Below are 15,861 nucleotides of genomic sequence, written 5' to 3'. Positions count from 1 at the left end.
CCCACTGACTTCTATCCACAACAAATCCGTTTGGTGGGAAAATGTGCATATTTTCTTTTACGCGGTTCTAGAATATTCGCATGGAGATCTGTCGCCAATTGAATGGAAACCTAGCTATTGAAGGGGCCTAGGGCAGCCCTCGATAACTGGACAATTTTACTTTTAAGGAAGGGTGGGGTGTTGTAGGGGTCATCAAAGCTGTGTCACGGGTCAGTGGTCTGTGACTTGGTTGGCCTTTTAATCCTGTTGCCCTTGATGAGTTTCAAGGAGGGGAGAAAACGGCAGTCAACAGACCAAGGAATAATTTAACATAATTGACTGTTTGGCTCTTTTACCCAAACTACAGCGTGGGTTATTGAAATTGAGTGTAATATTGAAATGTAATATTGAACCTTAATATGAAACAGGGCCTTTGCCTATGAATTATGACATTTGAGACCAACAGCAGGAGCTGGATCAGTCTACATATCTCTCCCATCTGCAGCTGAGGAATTTGATTAGAACCTGAGGTAATGGTAGGTCAGCTTTTACGCTTCAATTCAGCTCTCGCCTACTCATAGGTACCCCAAAATACTCTTATCCCAACCAGATCGCCCGGGCAAATAAACACAGTCTTCAATGGGAAGAAACATCATAAAAAAATAATAATAATTCAACCCCGGGTGGAAGCTGGGGACCGAGCTGGTGTTTATACAGCAAATAAATAGGAGAAAAAAGGGGTTGAATCAAGGAAGAAAATGAAGACTGTACAAATATACAAACCTGAGGAGGCTATTGAGAAAGTATTTCCTTAACAAGAGGGGCAGAAATAATAAATGATGGGGCCCCTCTCCCTGGGGGGTTCGACTGGCAGGTCCCAGGGTAGAAGGACGTGGGCATCCCTCTATCTTTATAGGGGTCATCGACTTAGAACCACTGTAGGAGAAGAAAACCAGCATCAAAGTACATAGGATTTGTCCCCGAGTCCCTGAAAAAATACCAGAACTCTAGCATTGTCTCCATAAGGGAATGTGAACCCATGCCCCCCCTTCACACCCCTTTCACACACCTTTGCCCTGACCACATTGTGATGGCAGTGGTTTAGTCATGTGGCCTAAGGGTCTTTATCCTGTCATCAATGTGTTTTTGTGGCCCCTCGTGTCTTCAGTCCCCACTTGGTGTGCATAACTGAGAGACTGTTGACAGCCATGGCCCCTCATTTATCCCACACTCCCCATATGTCTCTCCCTTAGCAGGTGGCAAACAGTACATTACCACTCATTAGTGTTCCGTGTTTGAATCTTGTGTATTTTGCTGTTTTGAGACCCTGGTTACTAACTCATTAATATTGTAATAGGCCCTTTTATAAATAATGTCTGTATTTTCTATGGAAATGATCCTAGGGATGATAATGTTGCCTCTGATCTAATGATAAAAAGCGTAATTTCTGCATATTTACGCTTGATTTCCCACCACTACAAAGCGAATCGGTCTTGATCAAAGCTGATAAAAGGTGACCCTTTTTTTCAAGTGTTCAATTAATCAACTTCAAAAGGGTGTAATGGATGGAGGCGGATAACAGTCTTGACTACGGGAACACTTGTAAATTGGCAGGATTTGTATGGCGCTTTAGCTGTGGCTTTCATTTGCGTTACAAGGTGTTAGCAACATTTTCAGCATAGTGACTTTGTTAGGCCATGGCTTACACAGATTCATCCATTTTCCTTATTGTACTCTTGGCAGATGGCCTGAAAGGATCATGGCTTCCCTGGAGTTGAACATCGAGTTCCCATGTTAAGCCTCATCTTCTACCTAAATGTCCTCGTACCATGTCCTTGCAGTGGATATCCAAGCTTAGGCTAGAATGCTGTAATATGCCAGTATTGCTAATGGAATGAAGGAGGTTCATTGTTTTCAAGAGTTCATTTCAATATATGTTTCTGATATACACTTGTTGACTTTTATTTAAGTTCGTTGTCAATTCCTTTTCATCCGCCTCATAAGACATGGAGCCAGAACACCAGAAATCCAGCTTGAAACCAAAAAATGACACGTTACAGTTTATCTCGGCAGCCATAGCCTGGAGGTATGACTGGTTTTTAGTATTTGGAGAAATTTCCGAAATCATTTTCTTGGAGTGCCAGTCATTCATCTTGTCCCAGACGACTAGGTCTGGTTCCTCACAACATTGACAGACCAAACAGGTAACTTAAATCCCATGTAGCTTTGCTAACACATTAAACATGTTGGTGCCCCTCTAATCCCAAATGGGACTTCCAGTTAGCTGACGTAAGACATCTAAGCCGAAAATACGCAAACTGTGCAGACAAAAGCGACATGTTTTTAATTATCCGGATAAAAGCTTTCGGAGGCCTACATAAAGGGGGTCAACATATGGAGCACATTGACATCACTCCATGGTGTTAGTAAGAAGGTTATCCTCCAATTAATCTCTGAATTATTTTCCCGCTATCACCTACAATGGGGGCAGGGCAAGGCTCAAGTGCTCTACATAGACTCAATCCCTGTTGCATTCAGACTGTTAAAGGAGTATCTCCCTTCGGAACTTGTTTCCTGAAGACCCCTCATCAGTGACCATTAAATGCCTGGTGGAGTGTTTAGCCACCAATAAACCAGCAGAGCCACCGGGCCCATATCGCCTGCGCCTCAACTCCATGGAGGTTCCACCCGAGGAGTTGTCTGCCCTGCAATGTTTTACAGCTCCGTTGGAGAAAAAAAAACGTTTTAACCCAATCCCCCCCAACAACATCTGCTGCCAATTTAGCAGGCTAGCATTCCTGCAGTCACTGCTGTTTAATATTCACAGGAGCTAGCTAGAAGAACCCCCCCCCCCTTCTCGATCCTTAGGTCCAGAGTCCAGACAGTGAAAAATGAGGGGTTAAAAGAGAGCGGAGCCGGAGCAGAGGCTTGGTTAACCAGGCTAATTAGCAGGGTTAATAATGGTGTTCCCAGAAGGCCTTTGGGGAGTGGAGGTGGAGAACGAACGAAGACCTGACTGGTTGCACCCGCACAGGAAGTTTACAACACAGCTAGCTCGGCAAATCAAGATGTATTTAATCATCAAACAATCAGAGAGGAGCTGGCGGCCAGGCCCAACTCAGCTGCCAGCCAGAGATGGAGACAAATGTGCAGAGAAACAGGGCGGAGAGGGAGTGCCAAATGTGCACCACGAATTAAGTAGCATATTTTGGAGAGTTTAAACCCCTTGATTTTATGGGTCTACACCAAACATGTCCAAGGTGCATATTTAATTTTACTCTTGCCAAGCCCCTTTGGCAGAATGGAAGCGATATTGAGTGCTTTTTAAAATGTTTTTAATCGGTTTCATGTGTGTATCCAAATATAAATGTTGTTTTAACATTGGAAGGACAGTAAAGATTAATGCATTGCAACTTTTAAGGGAAATTACTTGAGTGAGAGACTCAATCCTTTCTTTTAATGGCAACAGTTAAAATTCCCTGCGTACATAAACACTTGCCATGTGTATTGCTGATTACTTTACGCAGAGAGCATTAACTCTTTTAATTGATAATTAGTTCAATTGCATGGCCTTTAATACGACATGACCTCATAAAGTACTGTTGAATGTCTAAGGATATATTTACACTGAGTGTACAAAACATTAGGAACACCTTCATATTGAGTTACACCCCCTTTCGCCCTCAGAACAGCCTCAATTCGTCGGGGCATGGACTCTACAAGGTGTTGAAAGTGTTCCACATGGATGCTGGCCCATGTTGACTCTAATGCTTCCCACAGTTGTGTCAAGTTGACTGGATGTCCTTTGGGTGGTGGACCATTCTTGATACACACGGGAAACTGTTGAAAAACCCAGCAGCGTTGCAGTTCTTGACACACTCAAATCGGTGGCACCTACACATGGCACCTACTACCATACCCAGTTCGAAGGCACTTAAATCTTTTGTCTTTCGCGTTCACCCTCTGAATGGCACACATACTCAATATCTGAACTATCTCAAGGCTTAAAATCCTTCTTTAACCTGTCTCCTCCCCCCTTCATCTACACTGAATGAAGTGGATTTAACAAGTGTCATCAATAAGGGATCATAGTGTTCACCTGGTATTCCTAATGTTTTGTAAAGTCAATGTATTGACAAAGCCCTCCTAACCATTTCCATTCCCTTAAAACACTTGTATCTGTTTCTGTGTGTCTATGAGAAAGCGTATTCTTCTGGCATACATTCTATTCATATAGTCTCACAGGGAATGCAGTCTCTCACGAAAGCAGAGACGATTTTGGACCTTCGAAATGCAAACAAATAAAGAGCTAAAAATACAGAATTCACATCACATTTGTTACAGTGGGATCCGTTCCACAATTATGGGAATATTTGTATTTTTCGGCTAGTTCAGCAGCTATCATTAACTCTCTTCTGGGCGGTATTACAATGAATGCAAATAAAAAGGACTTCTATTTGGATTGATTGTGATGCATCTTCTCTTCCCTCCTCGCTCGCCAGCGCACTCATCCAGACTGCAGAAAGAGGAGAGATGGTATTTCTGTGGTTGACATCCAGGCTTGTCTGATTACCCTGGAAGGATGATGTGGATCATGCGACACCTCCCTTGCTCCTCTCCAAAGGACAGCCCTTGCCATGGCAACTGCATAAACATCAGACTCCCTATCCAAGGAGAGTTCTACAGGGGATATACAAGGGCACAATGTATTATAGAGAGGAAGGAAGGGACCCTTCCTGCCCGTATGCAGACCCAGTGTTCTGCATGGGTAGCTGATGTAGCCACGTGATAATGAGAGCATTGTGCCTCATGTTTGCACACACACACGTCTTGTTGCTGCACAACAAGAAAGGAAAACAATTTAAGGCAATGTAATGTAAAGCCAGCAGATGATGCATGGTTTGCGTTTCATACATGGAATCCAAAATCGCAACGGAAAGCCAGAAACAACTGAGCTATATTTTCCTCTGGTCTAGCACGTAGGCTGCTTTAATTCAATTAGCTAGAATTGAGAGCATGGAACTTTATTTCACATTGTGTAACAGACATGGTTCGGTGATGACTGACCTTGCCCGAGACCTGAAGACTTGCATATGCTCCCCTAGCGAAGGCCCAAACTTAAACTCAGCTCAGGTGACTTGGGTTCAAACACAGTCGATCATACTTGTGTGAGGACCAGGACATAGGCCTATAGCCTGTCATGTTTAACTCAACAATGTTCCCTTCTGTCAGTTAGGTGCTATATACTGTAGCATATGTGAAGATATGTTATGGGACCAGACCTATACAAGACCTCAACACATTAGAACATGTTTCACATTACCTCTGCATGCCTCCCATTACAATGGCTTAACGATGACAGAAGCTGTAAGCAGGACATTTATGACGAACAGGCTACACATTTGGATACTGTATGAACTGAAGGGTGTTTTCTCTACCAGAACCATAGTATTTGCTCGCATTTGTACCAATTCTTTACTTAGGTCTGGATAGTGAAACAGAGCATTATACGTTTTGGATTCCAGGCTATATAGCTCTGCTCTGGCTATATTTAACCATAGTATGAACTTTCTTCTTTACTTGATTCCCATTACCTGATGCCTTAGCGACCACTAGTCTTCCTGAGGTCCACAAAACTAGGCTGGGAATGACCCTAGGTAGTGGCCATGAATAGTACCAGATCTCTATCTTAGTCTTTCTGTCTTGGCAACCTTAAGCTTTCGCTTGATTACCCGACTGTAAGTTAAGTGTAGCGAATGGGCTAATAATGTGTCAGATACCCCAGTCAGGTACAGAGCACCATTGTTGTCCAGCAGATGTTGACCAAGACTAATTCACAGAGCTGTTGGGTTTGTTTGTGTTTCTCTCCTTGTTGCCTTTTGAATTGTGTTGTTGGCACATGGAAAAGTCCATGGACAGAAACCAGCGAGACTAGGGCCACTGCGTACGTCTTACTGGGACCACAGAGCTACTGGTGGCTAATCAGATTAACAAAACACACACACAATTTATTCAAGCTCTATTTTACTCACTGCTTGTGTTTACGTAGAAGACTCATTATGGTAGTCAATGTAACAAATCCAAATACAGTGCCTTCAGAATGTATTCATATCCCTTGACGTTCCACATTTTGTTGTGTTACAGACTGAATTCAAAATGGATTAAATATATTTTGAAGGCCATCTACACACAATACCCCATAATGACAAACTGAAAACATGTTTTTAGACATTTTTGGAAATACATTTTATCAGGGCGTCATACTGAGATGAGACTAAGGTTTAATTTTACACATGAATGACATAAATTACAGAAAATACACGCATCAAAATATAAATACAAAATGCGAGCAGAAAGAAAACCATTTTGAAGATTGAAAATGAAATGCTGAAATATCTCATTGACATAATTATTCACACCCCTGAGTCAATGCATTATAGAAGCACCTTTGGCAGAGATTACAGCTGTGAGTTTTTCTGGGTAAGTCTCTAAGATCTTTCCAGACCTGGATTGTGCAACATTTGCCCATTATTCTTTTCTAAATTCTTCAAGCTCTTTCAAATTGGTTGTTGATCATTGCTAGACAACCATTTTCAGGTCTTGCCATCGATATACGTAGATTTAAGTCAAAACTGTAGCTCTGCCACTCAGGAACATTCACTGTCTTCTTGGTAAGCAACTCCAGTATAGATTTGGCCTTGTGTTGTAGGTTATTGTCCTGCTCAAAGGTGAATTCATCCCCCAATGTCTGGTAGAAAGCAAACTGAAACAGTTTTTCCTCTACGATTTTGCCTGTGTTAGCACCATTCTGTTTATTTTTTATCCTGAAAAACTCCCCAGTCCTTAACGATTACAAGCATACCTATAACACGATACAGCCACTACTATACTTGAAAATATGGAGAATGATACTCAGTAATGTATTGGATTTGCCCCAAACATAACACTTTGTATTCAGGACAAAAACAAATTGCTATGCAACATTTTTTTGCTGTATTATTTCAGTGCCTTGCTTACAAACAGGATGCATGTTTTGGGATATTTGTATTCTGTACAGGCTTCTTTCTTTTCACTCTGTCGTTTAGGTTAGTATTGTGGAGTAACTACAATGTTGTTGATCCATCCTCAGTTTTCTCCTATCACAGCCACTCTGTAACTGTGTTAAAGTCACCAATGGCCTCATGGTGAAATCCCTGAGCAGTTTCCTTCTTCTCCGGCAACTGAGTTATGAAGAACGCCTGTATCTTTGAAGTGACTGGGTGTATTGATACACCATCCAAAGTGTAATTAATAACTTCACCATGCTCAAAGGGATATTCAGTGTCTTCAATTTTACCCATCTACCAATAGGTGCCCTTCAGTGTGAGGCATTGGATAACCTGTGGGGTACAGAGATGAGGGAGTCATTCAAAGATCATATTAAACAAAATGATTAGTCCATGAAATGTATTATGCGACTTGTTAAGCAAATGTTTACTCCTGTAATTATTTAGGCTTGCAATAACAAAGGGGTTGAATATTTATTGACTCAAGACATTTCAGCTTTTCATTTTTAATTAATTTATAAAAATTTTGAAAACATAATTCCACTGATGCTTGAGTGCCGGAGGTTTGACAAGCCAGCGTTGGATTATTTGTCTGGTCGTAGGATGGAGCCACAGCCTGCAGCTACTGCAGATGTCAAGTGCAGCCAGGACATTGAGGCCTCTCCTGCCCTGTCTGCTAGCACTGTGCTAGTTCCATCCCTGAGGGTCCTGCTACCTCCAGACCTTCCAGATCTTACCTCTGGGAACCATATGGACATCACCTTGGGTGACCGGAAGTCACCCCTAATCTCCCCCCTGACCTAGACATCCAATTTCCTGCCACCACTGTAGGGTCAGAGTTCCCTTCCTTCACAGTAGGGTCAGAGTTCCCTTGCTGGTAGGGTCTGAGTTCCCTTTCTTCCTGGTTGAGTCAGAGTTCCCTTCCCTCCTTTTAGGGTTAGAGTTTAAGTTTCTTGCTTACCTGGCAGGTGTAAAGTGTCCAGGCTTTGAGTGTCCTCCCCCAGTGTATCCTGCCCCTGTGGTAGGTCTAGAGTTCCCTGCCTTCCTGGTAGGTCCAATCAATCCTGCATAATTATAATAATTTTCCTTGTCAGGTCCAGAGTCAGTTTCCCTGTCAGGTCCAGAGTCAGTTTCCCTGTCAGGCCCAAAGCTATCAGCTCTAGTATGTCAGCCATCAGCCATTTTAGCTTCGCTGTTTCCAGCCCTAGTCAGCCCATGGTCCGCTGCTCTGCCAGGCTTTCGGTTACCTGCCCCCCTAGGTCCACAGGCTCTGCCTTCAGTTGGTTAGCAGCCCCCAGCCTCAGTTGGTAAGCAGTAAGCTCTCTTAGTGCTACACGTCAAGTCCCCTGCACTAGTTCCAGGCCCTGGATTTCCTGTTCAGCTAGGCTCTGCGTCAGCTGTTTAGCTAGGTCTGCAGTCCCTGCCCCTAGTCTAGCATTTCCCGAACTCGGTCCTGGGGACTTCAAGGTCAAATAATCAACTCGCCATCAAGCTTGAATATTTGAATCAGCTGTGTAATGGAATGTGCACCCCTTGGGGTCCCGAGGACTGAGTTTGGGAAACACTGCCTTACCCAGTTCACAAAGTTACCTAATCAGCTTTGTTCACAGTCTACTGCCATACTTGGCTCTAAGCCTCCAACCTTAGTAGTCAGATCTAAATCCCCAGGGGGACCGCCCGCCTCCTGCACTGGAAGACCCTCCAACACTTGCACCTGGGAATCCACCTGACCTTGTCTCTGAGGCCCAACCTGTCACTACCTTCAGATCCCTGATGAGCCTCACCCAGGGCTTCCCACCTGCTCCACCGTGAGAGCCATCACCTTCAGCATTCAACTGCTAACGACAGTTGTCGCCGGCGTGCCACATTCCTCCATCGCAGTAGGCGAGCCATCTCCTCCAGCTGTGGCTAGCCTCCGGCACTGTACTCAGAATCCAAGAATGTGACCTGCACCAGCTGAGCACCCTGCACCAGCTAGTCCAGAGGATCCTCCTCCACACCCACATCCATGGGTTGCCCAGGACTGTCCTTGTGTCTCCGTGCACCTCCCTCATTGGGCTGCCTCTAAGCCCCTTGTGTGCACTGGAACCGGCACCCTACTGGTCCCCATGGTCCTCTAAAGAGACCTTAGTAATCAACTGCTCCTCTAGTTCGGCCAGATGCACACTAGGACTAGACCCCACCTTGTCTGGTCCCTTTGCTGCTCTGCCCTTTTTCCCTCCTGTCCTGTCGGATAGGACTAGGCCCTTTCAGGACTAAGCCCCCATTGAGGCCTTTTATGATGTGTAGATTTCCAACAGAAATCCAGAGGCCCCCCTGACATCTCACGTTAGTGTGTGTGTGTCCATGGCATCGCAAGAAGAAGAAAGTGTTGTGCCTACGGACTGTTCACGTGCTGTTTTCTAACCAAGGTGTTGTGTGCGTCCATTGAAATAAGTAATGCCCTGTTTATATTGTGATGTATTTCATTATGCTGTACGTTATCTTCCCGGAGTCTTGCCCCGTGATCTCTCGTCAGAGATTGCATTTCTTTTGGGAGATTGCAATATATGACTTTTTCATTCAAGACAGGATATTTTGTTTCAGGTGATAATAAAACATGTTTTGTTGACTTACTTTTTCCTCAACTTGTTACTCTAACTTTATAGCAAGTCAAGCTTGCACTGCAGAGCAGCTAGCTAGCTAGCTAACTGAAAGATAGGCTAGTTTGAAGATACCACTGTATCTAGTGACCTTCACCTAATAATTATTATCAAAAACAAACCATCCCAATAAACGGGAGGCAACAGTCATATAATACAATTGGCTTAACTTCTAGTTGCACACAATCCCGGATCCGGGAGCACCCTCATCAGTAAAAAAGCTGACTAGCATAGCCTAGCATAGCGCCTCAAGTAAATACTAGCATCTAAATATCATTAAATCACAAGTCCAAGACACCAGATGAAAGATACACATCTTGTGAATCCAGCCATCATTTCTGATTTTTAAAATGTTTTACAGGGAAGACACAATATGTATTTCTATTAGCTAACCACGATAGCAAAAGAGACAACTTTTTTTTCCACCATTTTTTTACTGCATAGGTAGCTATCACAAATTCGACCAAATAAAGATATAAATAGTCACTAATCAAGAAACAACTTCATCAGATGACAGTCTGATAACGTATTTATTGTATAGCATATGTTTTGTTCGAAAAATGTGCATATTTCAGGTATAAATCATAGTTTTACATTGCAGCCACCATCACAACTCTCACCAAAGCAACTAGAATTGTCACGTTCCTGACCTATTTATGTTAGTTGTTATGTGTGTTAGTTGGTCAGGACGTGAGGTTGGGTGGGCATTCTATGTTTTCTGTTTCTATGTTGGTTTTGGTTTGCCTGGTATGGCTCTTGATTAGAGGCAGGTGGTTTGCGTTTTCCTCTAATCAAGAGTCATATTTAGGTAGGGCATTCTCACTGTTTGTTTGTGGGTGATTGTCTCCTGTGTCCGTATGTATGTTTCGTACCACATGGGACTGTAGCGTTTGTTTGTTCGTTTTGTTTCGATGTCGTCTGTTGCCTGTTCGTGAGTTTACGTTTCAGTTATGTAAGTTTATGTTCAGGTTTCGTTCTACGTCGTTTTCTTGTTTTGTAGTTTGAAAGTGTTTTGTATTTGTTTTCGTTTTGCCATCGTATATATAATAAAGATGGCTTATTTCCCACAAGCTGCGTTTTGGTCAGAAGATCCTTCTCTCCTCACCTCATCCGAGGATGAGGAGAGCGTCACCCGTTACAGAATCACCCACCACGCTAAGACCAAGCGGCAAAGGAAAAATAAACGGAGTAAGGGACAGGAGGAAAACAAGGATTTCTGGACATGGGAACAGATAATGAATGGAGAAGGTCCCTGGGCTAAGGCAGGGGAAAATCGCCGTTCTCAGGAAGAGAGGGAGGCAGCTAAAGCCCAGGAGCGGTGGTTTGAGGAGGCAGCAAGGAGATGTGGCTGGAAGCCCGAAAAGCCGTGGGAGCAGCTGGAGGCACTGAGGAGAGCAGAGGCTACCGGGGAGAGGAACCGGAGCTATGAGGGAACGCGTCTGGCACGGAAGCCAAAAAAGCCCGTAAGTAATTCCCAAAAATGTCTTGGGGGGGGGCTAGGAGATAGTGGGCCAAGGGCAGGTAGGAGACCTGCGCCCACTTCCCAGGCTTACCGTGGAGAGCGGGAGTACGGGCAGGCGCCGTGTTACGCAGTAGAGCGCACGGTGTCTCCTGTACGAGTGCATAGCCCAGTGCGGGTTATTCCACCTCCCCGCACTGGTAGGGCTAGATTGAGTATTGAGCCGGATGTCATGAAGCCGGCCCTACATATCTGGCCACCAGTGCGTCTCCTCGGGCCGGTTTACATGGCACCAGCCTTACGCATGGTTTCCCCGGTTCGCCTACATAGCCCGGTGCGGGTTATTCCACCTCCCCGCACTGGTCGGGCAACCGGGAGTATTCAACCAGGTAAGGTTGGGCAAGCTCAATGCTCAAGAGTGCCAGTACGTCTCCACGGTCCGGTATTTCCGGCACCACCTCCCCGCCCCAGCCTAGTACCTACAGTGTATACACTACGCACTAGGCTACCAGTGCGTATCCTGAGCCCTGTTCCTTCTCCACGCACTCTCCCTGTAGTGCGTGTGTCTAGCCCGGTGCCTCCAGTTCCGGCCCCACGCACTAAGCTACCTGTGCGTCTCCAGAGCCCTGAACCCACTGTATCTTCTCCCCCTACTAATCCTGATGTGCTTGTCCTCAGCCCGGTGTCAACAGTGCCGGTACCACGCATCAGGGATAGAGTAGGCTTTGAGAATACAGTGTGCCCTGTCCCTGCTCCCCGCACTAGTAGGAAGGTGCTTATCATTAGCACGGTGCCTCCAGTTCCGGCACCACGCACCAGGTCTACAGTGCGCCATATCCGGCCAGAGCCATCCGTCTCACCAGCGCCATCTGAGCCATCCGTCTCCCCAGCGCCATCTGAGCCATCCGTCTCCCCAGCGCCATCTGAGCCATCCGTCTCCCCAGCGCCATCTGAGCCATCCGTCTCCCCAGCGCCGTCTGAGCCATCCGTCTGCCAGGAGCCTGCAAAGCCGCCCGTCTGCCATGAGCCTGCAAAGCCGCCCGTCTGCCATGAGCCTACAGAGCCGTCAGCCAGACAGGAGCCGCTAGAGCCATCAGCCAGACAGGAGCCGCTAGAGCCGTCAGCCAGACAGGATCTGCCAGAGCCGCCAACCAGACAGGATCTGCCAGAGCCGCCAACCAGACAGGATCTGCCAGAGCTGCCAACCAGACAGGATCTGCCAGAGCCGCCAACCAGACAGGATCTGCCAGAGCCGCCAACCAGACAGGATCTGCCAGAGCCGCCAGCGAGCCATGAGCAGCCAGAGCCGTCAGAGAGCCATGAGCAGCCAGAGCCGTCAGAGAGCCATGAGCAGCCAGAGCCGTCAGAGCGCCATGAGCAGCCAGAGCCGTCAGAGCGCCATGAGCGTCGAGAGCCGTCAGCCTGCCATGAGCGTCGAGAGCCGTCAGCCTGCCATGAGCGTCGAGAGCCGTCAGCCTGCCATGAGCGTCGAGAGCCGTCAGCCTGCCATGAGCGTCGAGAGCCGTCAGCCTGCCATGAGCGTCGAGAGCCGTCAGCCAGCCATGAGCGTCGAGATTCGTCAGTGAGCTGCCCTTCAGCTGCCCTTCAGCCTGAAAAGGCTAAATACCCAGAACTGCCCATCAGTCCAGAGCTGTCTCTCTGTCCGGAGCTGCCTTTCAGTCCGGAGTTGCCCCTCTATCCTGATCTCCCTCTCTATCTTCATCTACCTCTATATTCTTATCTATCCCTCTATCTTGATTTATCTCTCTGTCCCGGTGTTATCCTTATTAGGTATATTATTAAGAGAATTGTGTGGGGGAAAAAAGAGGGTGGACATTCTTGGAGGGAGGAAGTTAGGATGGATTATGGTGGGGTGGGAACCGCGCCCGGAGCCTGAGCCACCACCGTGGTTAGATGCCCACCCAGACCCTCCCCTAGACTTTGTGCTGGTGCGTCCGGAGTTCGCACCTTGTGGGGGGGGTACTGTCACGTTCCTGACCTATTTATGTTAGTTGTTATGTGTGTTAGTTGGTCAGGACGTGAGGTTGGGTGGGCATTCTTGTTTTCTGTTTCTATGTTGGTTTTGGTTTGCCTGGTATGGCTCTTGATTAGAGGCAGGTGGTTTGCGTTTTCCTCTAATCAAGAGTCATATTTAGGTAGGGCATTCTCACTGTTTGTTTGTGGGTGATTGTCTCCTGTGTCCGTATGTATGTTTCGTACCACATGGGACTGTAGCGTTTGTTTGTTCGTTTTGTTTCGATGTCGTCTGTTGCCTGTTCGTGAGTTTACGTTTCAGTTATGTAAGTTTATGTTCAGGTTTCGTTCTACGTCGTTTTCTTGTTTTGTAGTTTGAAAGTGTTTTGTATTTGTTTTCGTTTTGCCATCGTATATATAATAAAGATGGCTTATTTCCCACAAGCTGCGTTTTGGTCAGAAGATCCTTCTCTCCTCACCTCATCCGAGGATGAGGAGAGCGTCACCCGTTACAAGAATAATTACAGAGAGCAACGTGAATTACCTAAATACTCGTCATAAAACATTTATGAAAAATACACAGTGTATACAGCAAATGAAAGACAAAGATCTTGTGAATCCAGCCAATATTTCAGATTTTGTAAGTGTTTTACAGCGAAAACACAATATAGCATTATATTAGCTTACTACAATAGCCAACCACACAACAGCATTGATTCAAGCCAACAGTAGTGATAACGAATAAACCAGCAAAAGATATACATTTTTCACTAACCTTCTCAAACTTCTTCAGATGACAGTCCTATAACATCAAATTACACAATACATATATAGTTTGTTCGAAAATGTGCATATTTAGCGGCACAAATCGTGGTTATACAATATGAATAGTAGCCAAACAACAAACAAAATGTCGGGAGAAATCTTGGGAGAGGCACCTAATCTAATCAATAACTAATCATAAACTTGACTAAAAAATACAGGTTGGACAGCAAATTAAAGATACATTAGTTCTTAATGCAACCGCTGTGTTAGATTTTTAAAATTAACGTTACTACGACATACAGCGTGCGTTAAAGCGAGACCGCACCGAAATTAATGGCGGAATAATAGTTTCACATTTTTCAACAGAACAACGAATTAACATCATAAATAGTTCTTACTATTTGATGAGCTACCATCAGAATCTTGTGCAAGTTGTCCTTTGTCCAGAATCATCGTTGCTCGGTTGTAGTTTGTTGTCTTCAACTTAGGAATTAGCAGCAAACATTAGCTATGTGGCCCAGACGTGTCCAACTCTTCATAACGCAGCACAAAGAAAATTGCAAAAATCGCAATATACTGATATAAACTGATATAACTCGGTTTAAAATAACTACATTATGATGTTTTTAACACCTATATCGAATAAAATCAGAGCCGGATATATCTAAGGCCTATAACGAGAGCTTTTCAGAATGCCATCCTGAGGTCTGCTTTGCGCCATGACGAACGTTGAAAAGAGTGCACCCCCCGTTCCAAGAGCCTTTATACTGCCTCAGATCTACCTAGCAACCCCATTCCAATTCTCACTGCTTACTGACATCTAGGGGAAGGCGTATGCAGTGCATGTCGGCCCATAGATTACATGCAGATTTATAAACTGACCCTGGAACAGAGCCCCAGATTTCAGATTTTTCAGTTCCTGACAGGAAGTTTGCTGCAAAATGAGTTCTGTTTTACTCACAGATATAATTCAAACGGTTTTAGAATCTAGAGAGTGTTTTCTATCCAATAGTAATAATAATATGCATATTGTACAAGCAAGAATTGAGTACGAGGCAGTTTAATTTGGGAACGAATTATTACAATGTGAAAACAGCACCCCCCTATTGAGAAAAGGTTCAGACAATGTGTATTATTTAACATTACCATTACAATAGTACTCACTTATAGGAATATGTAATAGTTTACAAGTTGCTATCTATCCCATAAAGCCATCATATTTTCATCTTCTTCTGTGGTTTGGTAACTTCTGTTCTTCGACGGACTCTGTCTGGACTGAAGACAACGTAAAGTCTCGCAACGGAGCCTTCAACCGAAAGGGGGCATTGCGATTCCACTCCATTGTGGATGTATCCATTGAAATGCATGACATCCGGCGCAACGTAACAGAGTGCTTATGGGTAATGTGAACGAAGTTAAGTGTTGGAAATGTTAATGGAATAAGATTAGATGTAATCTTAGTGAGTGATGGCTACCTTACTGTGCAATGTAACTGTGTAGATAAGTTTGTAAGTAAGAGGTTTGAATTGTTGTTGCTAGCTCTGAGCTAATGGTAGCGCTGTCTGGTTATAAGTACCCTGTGCATGCTACCTCATCCAGTTAATACTGTTTATTCATTATTACAAGAGTGTTTACTGAGTGCAGCTAGCTTACTCAGTATTAAGTGTATTAACAATGGTTATATTGTTTACATGCTACCGCTGCGAAGTATAGCCTCACTCGTGCCCCCACACGTGCAGTTGTTAATTGCCTCAGATAAGATCTGTAGCCAGGCCATAGAGGGCCATACATCTTAATATCCCTAGACTCAGTTCTCTTTCCCTCTCTGCCAATATGTTTACATTGCTGATGTGTGAATAACCCTGTGTTAGCCTGTACAATTATTGCATTCGTTGATATGTTTTTAATCAGGTCAAATGTTAACACTTCCCGATCTCCGTTTAGAGTTTGCATGTCTGTTGTGTTGCGTCTATTTGTCTCAATAGCCTCCTGTGAG

The sequence above is a fragment of the Salvelinus fontinalis genome, chromosome 29 (assembly GCF_029448725.1).
Source record: "Salvelinus fontinalis isolate EN_2023a chromosome 29, ASM2944872v1, whole genome shotgun sequence".
Classification (NCBI taxonomy): domain Eukaryota; kingdom Metazoa; phylum Chordata; class Actinopteri; order Salmoniformes; family Salmonidae; genus Salvelinus; species Salvelinus fontinalis.
The sequence above is the reverse complement of the archived record's forward strand: the minus strand, read 5'-3'. Positions refer to the sequence as shown.